Raw genomic sequence first — 14,205 nt, forward strand, 5'->3', positions numbered from 1 at the left:
TTGTTGAAAAACCCATCTGGTCCTTTAGGGAAGGAAACCTGCAGTTCTTACCTGGTCTGACCTACATGTGACTCCAGACCCACAGCACTGTGGTTGACTTTTAAATAGGGATGTCAATAAATGCTGGCCAAGCCAGCGATGCCCACATCCCATGAATAAATATAAAAAGTGAGTGTAGCTGGCTAGACTACACCATCTCTAATTTCCTTTGATGGTGAGCTACCACCTTGAACCATTGCAGTCCATCTGGTGTACATACACCCAGAGTACTATTAGGGAGTCCCAGGATTTTGACCCTGCAGCCAGTGAAGGAATGGTGATATAGTTCCAAGTCAGGAGGGTGTATGTGTTGGAGATTAATAGAAAGATGGTGATGTTCCCATGCATCTGTTGCCCTTTATCCTACATGTGTGTTTGGAAGATACTGTCGAAGTAACCTTGATTACAACGTATTTGAACCTGCTGAGGCGCAAGTTAAGACTTGTTGCAAACATTTTAAAAGCATGTCAAAGCTTTAGAAGTGGAGCATAATTTGAGCAACAGCGCCTGTTTTAATGCAATATCTTGTAAACTGATAAATCAACTGCAATCTGTTTCATCTCTGGAGCACCTTGACTTAAAACCATTTTGCATCTGCAAATCAAGAGAAACTGTTTGATATTTCCCATTAATCCCAGGTAGATTTCAATCAGTGAGACTCCTGAAGTGCGATCCTGATGTGTAGCACTGTTCTCCTCTACCACAAAGTTATACTTATCACGCGATACTGAAAATTTATTTGGCAACTGTAGCTTCAAGTCCTGTTTTAGGAACTACCAAAAATAATATTACAATCTTTTTTAGTTCTGAAAGTTATGTCCGTTTTTATTTCTTTCCACACACACAAAGAAAAATAATTGGCATTAATATAGTACCTCCTGTGAGTTTAGGATGTTCCAAAGTGCTTGACAGACAAGTAAGTGCTTTGGAAGTGTGTGATGACTGTTATCATTTAGGAACCACAACAGCCAATTTGATATAACTGACCAAATATTGTCTTTAACAACAGTAACGGTCACCCTTAACCCTTGAAACAAAAATAGGATAAATTGTTTTGTTCCTCTGTACTAATGGTCAAATGAAGACCTGGTGGTTTTGTAACTTCATACCAAACATAGGGAGACAATAATTCAGAAGAACTTGTTGATAATAGTATTAAATAAAGCAATAAAATTAATTCACATTTGGGAAGGCTCCAAGAATTGAAGTATGGCAAAGTATCATCGCACTGATGCGTTTCTGTCCAGGTTAAGGCATATTATATCAATGATTTGAAGTTTGCTAATGAGACAAAATTCCGTGGGAATGTGAATTTTGAGGAGAATGCAAAGAGGCTGCAAGGGGATATAGACTGGTTAAGTGAGCGGGCAAAGACATTGCAGATTATGATGTGCAAAAATGTGAAGTTAACCACTTCAGGAAGTAGGAAGAAATGAAAGGCACAGTATTGTTTAAACGGTGAGAGATTGGGAAGTGTTATTGCCCAAAAGGGAGTAGGTGTTCTTGTTCATAAGTCACTGGAAACTAATATGCAGGTACAGTAAGCTTTCAGGAAAGTAAATGGTATGTTAGCCTTTATTACAAGGGGATTTGAATACAGGAGTAAGGAAGTATTGCTGCAGTCACTCCACAGTGAGACCACATCTTCAATATTGTGTGCAGTTTTGGTCTCCTTACCAAAGGAAGGATATACTGACCATAGAGGGAATGCAACAAAGGTTCACCGGGTAGATGCAGGAAGGTTGTTTCCCCTGGTCAGGGAGGTGGTCTAGAACCAGGGGACATAGTCTCAGAATATTAGATAAGCTTTTCAGACCAAAATGAGGAGCAATTGGTGGAATGCTGTACCCCACAGCGCTGAGGAGGCTTGGTCATTGAGTATATTCAAAGCAGGGGTCAATAGATTTCTAGTTACCAGTAACACTAAGGGGGAAGTGTTTAATGTTTATTAGTGTCACAAGTGGGCTTATGTTAATGCTGCAATGAGGTTACTGTGAAAATTCCCTAGTTGCCACACTCCGGCACTATAATGATCTCACGTGATGTCAGCAGATCAGTGAATGTTGCCAGCAGAGAAACAATCTAACCAGTTTCCTGAACTAACACAGATTGACAAGTGATGAATTTTCCTTGTGGGATGTTTAAGATCAGGAAGTATTTTTGGAAAACATCTGGCAGAGATGAGCAGCAATTGAATATTTATTTGAACTTTATCAACAGTTTTTTAATGCATCAGGAATGCATTCGAGGAAACGCCAGATAAGTACATGGAAAGGAGTAGAAAGATGAAGCAAGGTGGTTGAAAGCTCAAGGGGAGCAGTAACACTAGCACAACTTGCTCGGATAAAGCCCCTTTTCTAAGCTATAAATACTATGCCAACCTATATTAGCAGCACACTTTCTGAGATTGGTATGGTGGCACAATTGGCACTGCTGCCTCACAGCACCAGGGATCTGGGCATAGATCACTGTCTGTGTGGAGTCTGCGTGTTCTCCCCATGTCTGCGCAGGTTTCCTCCGGGTGCTCCAGTTTCTTCCCATAGTCTGAAAGACGTGCTGGTTAGGTGCATCAGCCATGCTAAATTCTCCCTCAGTGTACCCGAACAGGTGCTGAAGTGTGGCGACTAGGAGATTCTCACAGTAATTTCATTGCAGTGTTGATGTAAGCCTACTTATCATACTTATAAATAAACTATAAACTTTATTAAAGTACATAGGTTAGTCATACTGAATCTAGGACTCAGATTTCAGACCAAGATTTATGCAACGTATTTTGGCAATTCCTCGTGTAACCCAGGAACATGATTCAAACAGTGAGCAGAATGTTTAGCATTAAAGCTTAAACTCAATATCACATTTAGACAATGTTCCGAGAAGCTTGACAGAGGGGAGAAAGAAATGCACAGAATCTATAATTCAAAATACAGGAACAGACTCATTGAGAAAGCAAGTGAATTAGTATTGCTGGTTAAGAACTTGGTGAAAATCTTTGGGAATAAGATTTTTAAAGAAAAAAAATGTAGAAATGTGTATAATATATGCTGAAGCACATGAGACAGTTCAAGTGTGGATATTGTGGCAAAGTTTAGTTTTGCAACCCAATGGAAAGACAAAGAAAAGGGACATCCAGGTGACCAGGATAATGGAGAGAATTTAACACTGTTGGAAACTATACTATTAAGGTGATATGGTGGAGAGAGTTGCCTACAAGGATGTGCTATTTAGTTGGAGGCAGGAAGGCTGCATTGATGAGTAATAACTCGATAAGTAGTATCTACTGCAGGACAGGGTAAGATCTCAGTTTCCGTCTCACTATTGGGGTGGGCACAGTAAGAAATCTCACAAAACCAAGTTAAAGTCCAACAGGTTTATTTGGAATCACAAGCTTTCGGAGTGCTTCTCTTTCATCAGGTGAGTGGAGAGGTAGCTTCACAAACACGGCAAATATAGACAAAGACACAATTGCAAGATAATTACAAATTGGAATGTGAAGAATGGTTGGAACGTGAGTACCACTTCAGCGAAGTCCATTGTCGGACCAACTAGACAAAATCAAAGTTCTCAGCCAAGGGCTCAATTTCTGCCCCACCACCAAAATAGATCCCATTTGTCTCGCAGCAGACACAGAGGAATTCATCAAGTGAAAAATTGGAATCATGTTACGCGATGGCCTGGGTTTGCAAAATCCTACTAACTGCCCTGGTTTGAGGCAAATCACAGCTCTTTAATCTGCAATTATCCCTTTCTCCACTCACACTGTCCATACCTGTGGAGACATGATTACTTGTAAAAACTCACATTCCAAACATTCTTCACATTCCAATCTGTAATTATCTCGCAATTGTGTCTTGGTCTATATGTGCCGTGTTTGTGAAACCTACCTCTCCACTCACCCGATGAAGGAACAGCGCTCTGAAAGCTCGTGATTCCAAATAAACCTGTTAGACTTTAACTTGGGTGTTGTGAAACTTACTACTGTGCCCACCCCAGTCCAACACCAGCATCTCCACATCATTGTTGGAATGAACATGTCAGATGTTTCTATCACATTACAAGGTGCAGTTATATCACCCATTAAACGAAGCACATTTATTTTGCATGCATTTTTCGAATACTGGATATCACTACTTTGTTTCAGGCTAGTTCTGATCCTCTTGAACCTTGCACAACTTCTCTGTAAAGTTGCTGAAGTCCTGGGATAACCCTTCGTTCTTCTCTCTGTTAAACTGGATATCAACTAAAGATCTTGCACTTTGTTTTTAAAACCTCAAGAAGCCTGAAAGTACTTGTGATGTGCAGACACTGTTGTCATTTAGGAAAATGGCAGCCAACAAACACTGGTGAAATAAGACCAGATAATCTGTTTTAGCAACTTTAAGAAAGAAGTCACTTGCTGTTCTTCAAATAGTGCCATGGAATCATTTAGTCTAACTGAGAGGGCAGCTTTAACATTTTATCCATAAGACAAAACTTCTGACTACATCGCACCTTCCTCTGTGCTGCATCAGGAAAAACACGCAAAAGTCTGAGGTCACGTACCAAACTCAAGAACAGCTTCTTTTCTGCTGCTGTCAGACTTTGAATGGACCTACCTCATATTAAGCTGATCTTTCTATGACTGTGATACTATATTCTGCATCCTCTCCTTTCCTTCTCTATGAACAGTATGCTTTGCCTGCATAACGCAAAAGAAACAATACTTTTCACTGTATACTAATACATGTGACAATAATAAATCAAATCAATAAATCAAAAGAGTGTTAGTATAGGACTGGGATTTGAACTCAGAGTCATTGAGGTTTAACATAGGAACAGGCCCTTCGGCCCAACCTGTCCATGCCATCCATTTTTTACTATTAAGCTAGTCCCAATTGCCTACATTTGGACCATATCCCTCTATGCCAATATTACCCATCTAATTGTCTAAACACTTTTTAGAATACAAAATTGTACCCACCTCTACTACTACCTCTGGCAGCTCATTCTAGACACATCACTTGAGTGTGAAAAATTGCCCCTCTGCACCCTTTTGTAGTTCTCCCCTCTCACATTAAGCCAATACCCTCTAGTTTTAGACTCTCCTACATTTGGAAAAGATGTTGACCAACAATCTTATCTATGCTCCTCATTATTTTATGAGATCACTCCTAAGCTTCCTTTGCTCCAGGAAAAAAAAGTCCCAGTCTACCCAGCCTCTTCTTATATCTCAAAACATCAAGTCCTGGTAGCATCCTAAGTAGATATTTTCTGCGCTCTTTCTAGTTTAATAATATCGTGACCAGAACTATACATGGTGTTCCAAGTGTGGCCTTACCAATGACTTGTACAACTTCCACAAGATGTCCCAACTCCTGTATTCAGTGTTCTTATCAATGAAACCAAGCATGTAGAATGCCTTCTTCACCACCATGTCTACTGTGACTCCACTTTCAAGGAGCTATGAACCCCTAGATCTCTTTATTCTATAGCTCTCCCCAACTGCCTACCATTAACTGAGTAAGTCCTACCCTGGTTCAATCCAACTAAATGCATCACCTCGCATTTATCTGTTACGTCCAGGTATTCCGGTTTCCTCCCACAGTCCAAAGATTAGGTGGATTGGCTGTGTTAAATTGTCCATTAATTTCAGGGGGATTAGCAGGGTGAATATGTGGGTTACAGGGAAACGGCCATGGTGGGTTTGTTGTCGGTGCAGGCTTGATGGACCGAATGGCCTCCTTCTACACTGTAGGGATTCTATGATTCTAAACTCCATCTGCCATTCATCAGCCCACTGGCCCAATTGATCAAGAGCTCATTGCAATCCTACATAATCTTCTTCACTGTCCACTATGCCACTAATCTTGGTGTCATCTGCAAACTTACTAACTCTCAAACTTTATGACTTTGAAACCTGATATTCTCTACTGATTCAAGGCTGGTGCCTAAAAAACTAGCACTAGTCATTAAAATAGACATTGACATAAAGAAGATAGTTTAATAGCAGATTTGAATAATGTTCAGTTCACGTTAACATAGCCAATGATCCAATAGCCACTTGAATAAAAACAACTGTTGTTAAAAACATGAAAAAGACTGAAGTAACATTTCCTTACCTGATGAGATATTTTTAAGTAGATTTATGTAAAACAATAGAACTTGTCCATGAAAATTGATGGCTTTAATAAAATGATCATAATTTATGACAAGTATAATTCTACTTTCAGGGCAATGTCAACTTAAAGCATTTTTTATCCTAACAATTTTTTCTTCATGGATATCCTTTCAAATCAAATGCAATCACATCTCCACAACCCTTTTGGTTGATGCCAAAAATAAACTCCAACATGTGTATTTATCTCTTATCTGTTCTGGCAGATGGAAAAGCGATTGACAAAACGAAAACTCAGCAAAAGTACACATTGGTGGAAAGTAGAACAGCTGCAAAATTAATGCATTTGTCAAACTATTTTACCTCCTTAAGTGGTATTTTTGTGCTTTTATACCCAGCTTCTTTTGGGGCCTGGGTTAAAACTTCCACATAGAGAAAAGCAAAATACTGCAGATGCTGGAATCTGAAACAAACACAGAAAATTATGAAAACTCTCAACAGGTCTGACAGCATCTGTGGTAAGAGACTAGAGCCAATGTTTTGAGTCTAGCTGAGACTTTGTCAGAGTTGAGAGCAAAAAAATGCACCTTTTTCCCTTTTTTTTGGCTCTTAGTTCTGATGAAGGGTCATCTAGATTTGAAATGTTGGCTCTATTCTCTCTCCACAGATGGTGTTGGACCTGCTGAGATTTTCCAGCATTTTCTGTTTTAGGTACAACTCCACAACTAGCTTTTTTCTTAAAGTAGGACAATTTGAAGGCTTCGATCACCTGTATTGCTTTTTATTAAAATAGTACTCAGTAGTTCCAAGTTCTTAAAAAAAAACGTAGTTTCCCCTAAACTAGCTCTTATTTATATAGAATTCTCTCTGTGAATTGTCACAATGATGGAAGTGGTGAGGATTTATCCATCACACCTGAAATAGCAAAATGCAACTGATGTCAATGCATATCATGTACAATAGCTACACTGATCTGGCTCAAACAGCTTCTACACAACTTTATCCACTGGTCATGCCCATTTCTGTTTAATGTTATCAAGTTAAAGCAAGGTGCTGTCAGCCAGGGTTTCAGATATAATACCTGTATGAAAAACAGCCAGAAAACAACACACCTGTCTCAACAATTTGGAAAGATGAGACACCCACTCTGTGAAGTCTATCGCCCCTCCCATTCCCATTCCAAAAGATGCAAGGCATGATTAAAAGGTGAGTCCTATCACTCAACACTTAATATTCTCGACTATCTAGTGCTAAATTTGTTTTTATGTTGTATTCAGCTGTTGCAGATATGTCAGCCCGCTACCCCCCATCTTCCTTTAGCAAATAATGTGTAATAAGGATGATGTAAGAACATTGGGTCTGGATTACACAGCTAGTAATGAGGGTGAAACTGTCAGCGTTCAGTTCATGGTGTCACTGCTGCCTCACAGCGCCAGGGACTCAGGTTTGATTTGAACCTTGGGGTGACTGTCTGTATGGAGTTTGCACATTTTCTCCATGTCTGCATGGGTTTCCTCTAAGTGCTCCAGTTTCCTCCCACACTCCAAAGATGTGTAAGTTAGGTGGGTTAGCCATGGTAAATGTGCGAGGTTACAGGAATAGGGTAAAATGGGTGGGCCTGCGTAAGATGCTCTTTTGGACAGTCAGTGCAGACTCTATGGGCTGAATGGCCTCCTTCTGCACTGTGGGGATTCTATGACTCATTGCTCCTCTGAAGCTGATGGCACATTCTGGAGTCGGCACATTTGCAATTAAATTCAGAAAGGTAAACATTGCTGTTAGTGATACTATACTTTCTCAGAAGGTGTGTAGTCAACGTACCCCTGACTGTGAATCAATGTGAAATCTTTCAACTGGTGAGGCCTTCTGACACTAGCAGTAAAAAACCTTGAAAAGGTTACACCTTGAACAGAGGAGTGTATGTAGCTTTTAATGGTGTATCAAATCAAAATTACGATGCTTCATTACCTCTGCAGAGTAAGTTTAGATTTACTAGATGTCAAATTTCTCCATTAATGTGAAACCTAACATTTAAAAAAAAACTTTGTTTTGTTTACAGCCCAATGATTTATTTCCAAGCTGTAATAAGTTAAAATTATAACTGAAGACATTTAGTGGTTTTTATTTATTTGCTGTCTATGGTAATAATAGTGTGATAGGCTGGTTGCCCTGCTCAATGATCCTCTTGATGTAGCACTGGAAATGCAAAGACCCTGAGAAAGAGGAAGCCCGTACGAAGTGGAAATGGTCAAGAGCTTCAGGTTTTTAGGTGTCCAGATCACCAACAACCTGTCCTGGTCCCCCTCCATGCTGACACTATAGTTAAGAAAGCCCACCAATGCCTCTACTTTCTCAGAAGACTAAGAAAATTTGGCAAGTCAGCCACAACTCTAATTAACTTTTACAGATGCACCATAGAAGGCATTGTTTCTGGTTGTATCACAGCTCGGTATGGCTCCTGCTCTAACCAAGACTGCACTAAACTATAATCTATCATGAATGAAGCCCAGTCCGTCATGCAAACCAACCTCCCTCTGTCTACAGCTACCACTGCTTCGGCAAAGCAGCCAGCATAATTACGGGGCCCATGTTAGGTTTAACATTAATGGAGAAATTTGACATCCAATAAATCTGAAAATACTCTTTGGAGCTATATGAGTTTTTGTAATTAAGGACATACTCCCTTCCACCTTCTTCCATCAGGAAAAAGATACAAAGGTCTGGGGTCATGTACTAACCGACTTAAGGACAGCTTCTTCCCTGTGCCATCAGACTTTTGGATGGACCTACCTCGCACTAAGTAGATCTTTCTCTACACCCTAGCTATGACTGTCACATTACATTCTGCACACTCTCCTTTCCTTCTCTATGAAGGGTATGCTTTGTCTGTATAGCACGCAAGAAACAATACTTTTCACTGTATAGAATCATAGAGTCGTAGAAAAACTACAGCACAAACTACAGTATACTAATGCATGTGACAATGATAAAGCAAACCAAATCAAATCAAAAGCAAATCTCTGAGGTCAGCTTTCTTTGAGGTCAGTGGCAAGCACCAGGAACATAAAATTCAGCTGAGTATACTCATGTGGAGAGTACACTATTCTCCAAGTGGAAATTATACATCAAGAGGCCAATTGATCTGACTAATCTTGCAGGAGTTCAAAAGCTCAACTCATTTCCTCAGGGAGAAGTGCAATAGGGGGCTTGGAATCAAAGTTCAAAGCCGTGTGCTTTGGGGTAGTTTCAGATAATATAATGGAGATCATTCCCTCCAAATCTTCACTGCAATGCACCCCCAGTGCCAGACAGATGGTGCTAGGTACAATAAAACAGAACCAGGTTACATTAGCATTAATAAATCATTTGGTACTGATTAATCTTGGCTCAGTAACGCAGCATATAAATCATTCCTACAAAAAAAACTAGGTCATTGTGCTTTCCAGCAGCAAATACAAATCAGTCTGGGACTTCAAAAAACAAAAACAGCATCTTGCTGCTGCCTTTTATCTTGGAGCCATGGCAAACCTGTTTAAAGATCTTGAATATCATGACATGGATTCCTCTCAAACTCTTTCTGTTGTAAGTAATCTCACAACACCAGGTTAAAGTCCAACAGGTTTATTTGGTAGCACGAGCTTTCGGAGTGTTGCCCCTTCATCAGGTGAGTACCAGATTGGAGACTAGGGGGCGGGATTTTCCAGCCGTGCTCACCCCAAGACCAGAAAATCCCGCCCAAGGTCAACAGACCTTTGCATGGTCCATGTCCTGCCTGCTGCGATTCCCGTGGCAGGCAGGATGGGAAATTTCTGCCCTAGGAGTTGCAAACAGTTACCTTTGTTCATATAAAAGCAAAATGCTGCAGATGCTGGAAACTGAAACAAAAACAGAAAATGCTGGAAAATCTCAGCAGGACTGACAGCATTTGTAGAAAGAGAACAGATTCTCCCACCATTGGGAACATTCTTTCTGAATCTACCCTGCCTAATGCTGTTGGAATTTCATAAGTTTCTATGAGATGTTTCAAATCTGAATGACCCTTCGTCAGAGCACAGCTTGGGCTGAGAAGTGGTGCCATATTAGTGTCAGACAATGAGTATCTCCAATGAGAGACAACCTAACCATCATGCCTTGGCATTACCATTTGCTGAATTCCCACACTATCAACATCCTGAGTTGTTATTGGTGACCAGAAATAGAACTGGACAAATCATATAATACTGCAGAAGAAGGTCAGAGGCTGGGAATCTTGTGGCGAGTAACTCATCACCTGTATCACCGAAGTCCATCCACCATCTACAGGGCATAAGGTTTGATAGAATACTCTTCGTTTGCCTGAATGAGTGCCGCTCCAACAATACTGAAGATGTTGCACATTGTCCAGAACAAAGCAGCTGACTTGATTGACACCTCTTCCATAAACATTCAATCCCTCCACCACTGATGCACAGTGACAGCCATATGTACCATCTACAAAATGCACCAAGGCTCCTTAGGCATCACCTTCCAAACCTATGACCACTGCAATCTAAAAGGATAAGGGCAGCAGACGCATAGGAACACCACCGCTTGGAAGCTCCCCTCCAAGTCACTCAACATCATGACTTGGAAACATATCACCATTCTTTCACTGCGGCTGGGTCAAAATCCTGGAACTCTCTTTCTAACAGCACTGTGGGTGTACCTACAGCTGAGGAACTGCAGCGGTTCAAGAAGGCAGCTCACCAACACTTTCTTACTGTAGACAGAGTACAGAGAAGGTTTACCAGGCAGATTCCTGGGATGGCAGGTCTGTCATTTGAGGAGAGATTAAGTCAGTTAGGATTATATTCGCTGGAGTTTAGGAGCGTTGGGGGGGGGGGGGGTGGTCGCATAGAAACTTCTCAAATTCTAACAGGTTTAGCCAGGGTAAATTCAGAAAGATTATTCCCAGTGATGAAGAACTAGAGGTCCTAGTTTGCGGATAAGGGGTAAACTTTTTAAGTCTGAGGTGAGGGGAAATTTCTTCACCCTGGGAGTGGTGAATGTGTGGAACTCATTACCACAGAAAATAGTTGAGTCAAAAACATTGCCTGATTTCAAGAAGAAATTAGATGTAGCTCTTGGGGCTAAAAGGATGAAGGGATATGGGGGGAGGGGAGGGGGGGGGTCAGGATATTGAATTCAATGATCAGCCATGATGATAATGAATGGCAGAGCAGGCTTGAAGGGCCAAATGGCCTACTCCTGCTTCTAGTTTGTATGTTTCTATGCTTCTCGAGGGCAATAAATGCTGGCTTAGCCAGTGATGTCCACACCTGGGTGAATTTTACAAGATTTTTATCTAAGTGTTGAGCTAGCATGAAAACGGGAGAGTTGCTGATCCATTTTTTGGCTGAGTTTTCACTCTCAATTTTATCCATTTAGTCTTTGAAAATAAGGGCCATGATTCCCCCAACCTGCTGCGCTAATTCTTTAGCGCAGTAGGTCAAGGGATTGTCACGTTGGCCAATTCGTGGGGTTTGCGCCTGGGGATAAGAACATAAGAAATAGGAGCAGGAGTAGGCCATCTGGCCCTTCGAGCCTGCCCCGCCATTCAATAAGATCATGGCTGATCTGTCGTGGCTCAGTTCCACCTTCCCACCCTCTCCCCATAACCCTTAATCCCCTTGCCTATCAAAAACCTATCAACCCGCGTCTTAAATATATTTAGCGAGGCAGCCTCCACCACTTCAACGGGCAGAGAATTCCAGAGATTCACCACCCTTTGAGTGACAAAGTTCCTCCTCAACTCCGTTCTAAACCGCACCCCCTTTATCTTGAGGCTGTGCCCTCTAGTCCTACTGTCCTTTCTGAGCGGGAAGAGTCTCTCCACCTCTATCCTATCCATCCCATTCATCATCTTATACGTCTCAATGAGATCTCCCCTCATTCTTCTAAACTCTAACGAGTACAAGCCTAATTTATTCAGCCTCTCCTCATAGCTCAACCCCCTCAACTCTGGTATCAGCCTAGTAAACCTCCTCTGCACTCCCTCCAAGGCCAAAATATCCTTGCGTAAATGCGGCGACCAAAACTGCACACAGTACTCCAGCTGCGGCCTCACCAGTGCCCTGTACAGTTGCAGCAAGACCTCCCTACTTTTATATTCAATCCCCCTCGCTATGAAGGCCAGCATCCCATTAGCCTTCCTGACCACCTGCTGCACCTGCAGGCTGGGTTTTTGCGACTCATGCACAAGGACCCTGAGGTCCCTCTGCACCGTCGCATGCTGCAGTTTTTCACCATGTAAGTAATAGTCCTTCCTACCATTCTTCCTACCAAAGTGGACAACTTCACACTTGCCAACATTAAATTCCATTTGCCAGTTCCTGGCCCATTCGTCCAGCCTATCTAGATCCTTCTGCAGACTTTCCACACCCTCCGCACAATTTGCCGTTCCACCAATCTTGGTGTCATCAGCAAATTTCAACACCATACACTCAGTTCCTTCCTCCAGATCATCTATATAAATGGTAAAAAGCTGAGGATAATTGTGATAGTTAGCCCGATGAGCCCAATTTTACGACATTTTCCCATCACAAAACAAGTGTGATGAGGTCATAAAATTCCACCCCTCATAACTGAATAAAAATAAATGGCTAGTTCTGATAACATCTGTCTAATTCATATCCTCTGATACAAAATCGGATGGAGTATTCCACATTACTCTTGCTACTGTTCTTGATCTGGGAACAAACGCTGTAGGTTTCAGCTCTTCCCAAACCGAGCTTTAGTTTACAGGATTGTATTTGCTGTTCATATATTTTCTAGCAAGATACACTGAGGTTAGTTATCTTCTCTGTGAAATAGGTTCAGATGGAAAGATCAGAGTGCAGCACAATGCTGTAGTTCTGTGGGGTGCTCTCAGAACTGAACAACAGAGGGAAGAGAGAAATAAGAATAATTTCTGAAAAAGCAGGGCTAAGATAGACAAATAGGGTGAGAAATGGCCAGCAGAAATTTGAGTGCATGGGAAAGTTCTCCAGCACAAGTGAAATTAAAGAAAGTTAGTTGAAGGTTTATCAATGATACCAATGTATAGAGTCTTGTTCTTAAGTTATTCCAGTTTAAACATAGTACAAAGACTTTAAGTTAGAGGTATTTCACATTGAGATCTCCAGGGTGGCACCTTGGCACAGTGTTAGCACTGCTGCCTCACAGCGCCAGGGACCCGGATTTGATTCCTGGTTTGGGTCACTGTCTGTGTGGAGTTTGCATGTTCTCTCCCTATCTGCGTGGGATTCTTCTGGATGGTCCAGTCTCCCCCCACAGTCTGAAAGACATGCTGGTTAGGTGCATCAGCCATGCTAAATTCTTCCTCACTGTACCTGAACAGGCACCAGATTGTGGCGACTAGAGGGTTTCACAGTAACTTCATTGTGGTGTTAATGTAAGCCGATGTGTGGCATTAATAAATAAACTTTAAAACTGTATTCTGGTGTTCTTCTATCTCAAATAATGGGCAGCACAGTGATTAGCACTGCTGCATCACAGCACCAGGGACCTGGGTTCGAATCCTGGTTTGGGTCACTGTCTGTGTGGAGTTTGCATGTTCTCCCCATGTCTGGGTGGGTTTCCTCCGGGTGCGCTGATTTCCTCCCACAGTCTGAAAGATGTACTGGCTAGGTGCACTGACCCAAATAGGTGCCAGAGTGTGGTGACTAGGGGAATTTCACATTAACTTCATTGCAGTGTTAATGTAAGCCTTACTTGTGACTAATAAATAAAAACTTCTGAATATCAAACCAAAATACTGCGAATGCTGGAATCTGGAATAAAAACAGAAATTGCTGGAAAATCTCAGCAGGTCTGACAGCATCTGTGGGGGGAGAATAGAATCAATGTTTGGAGTCTGGATGACCCTTGGCCGGGGAATTTGGTTCTGAGGAAGGCTCATCCAGACTCGAAATATTGGCTCTATTCTCCCCCCACAGGTGCTGTCAGACCTGCTGAGATTTTCCAGCGTTTTCTGCTTTTGTCTTGCTTCTATCTCCCTGGCTCCTTTCCAATCCCATCTCCAGTTGTCCTCTTTTGAGTTCGTTACATGAAGCTTA

Source organism: Carcharhinus amblyrhynchos, chromosome 25 (assembly GCF_965287045.1).
Source record: "Carcharhinus amblyrhynchos chromosome 25, sCarAmb.v2.hapA, whole genome shotgun sequence".
In the NCBI taxonomy this organism is placed as follows: domain Eukaryota; kingdom Metazoa; phylum Chordata; class Chondrichthyes; order Carcharhiniformes; family Carcharhinidae; genus Carcharhinus; species Carcharhinus amblyrhynchos.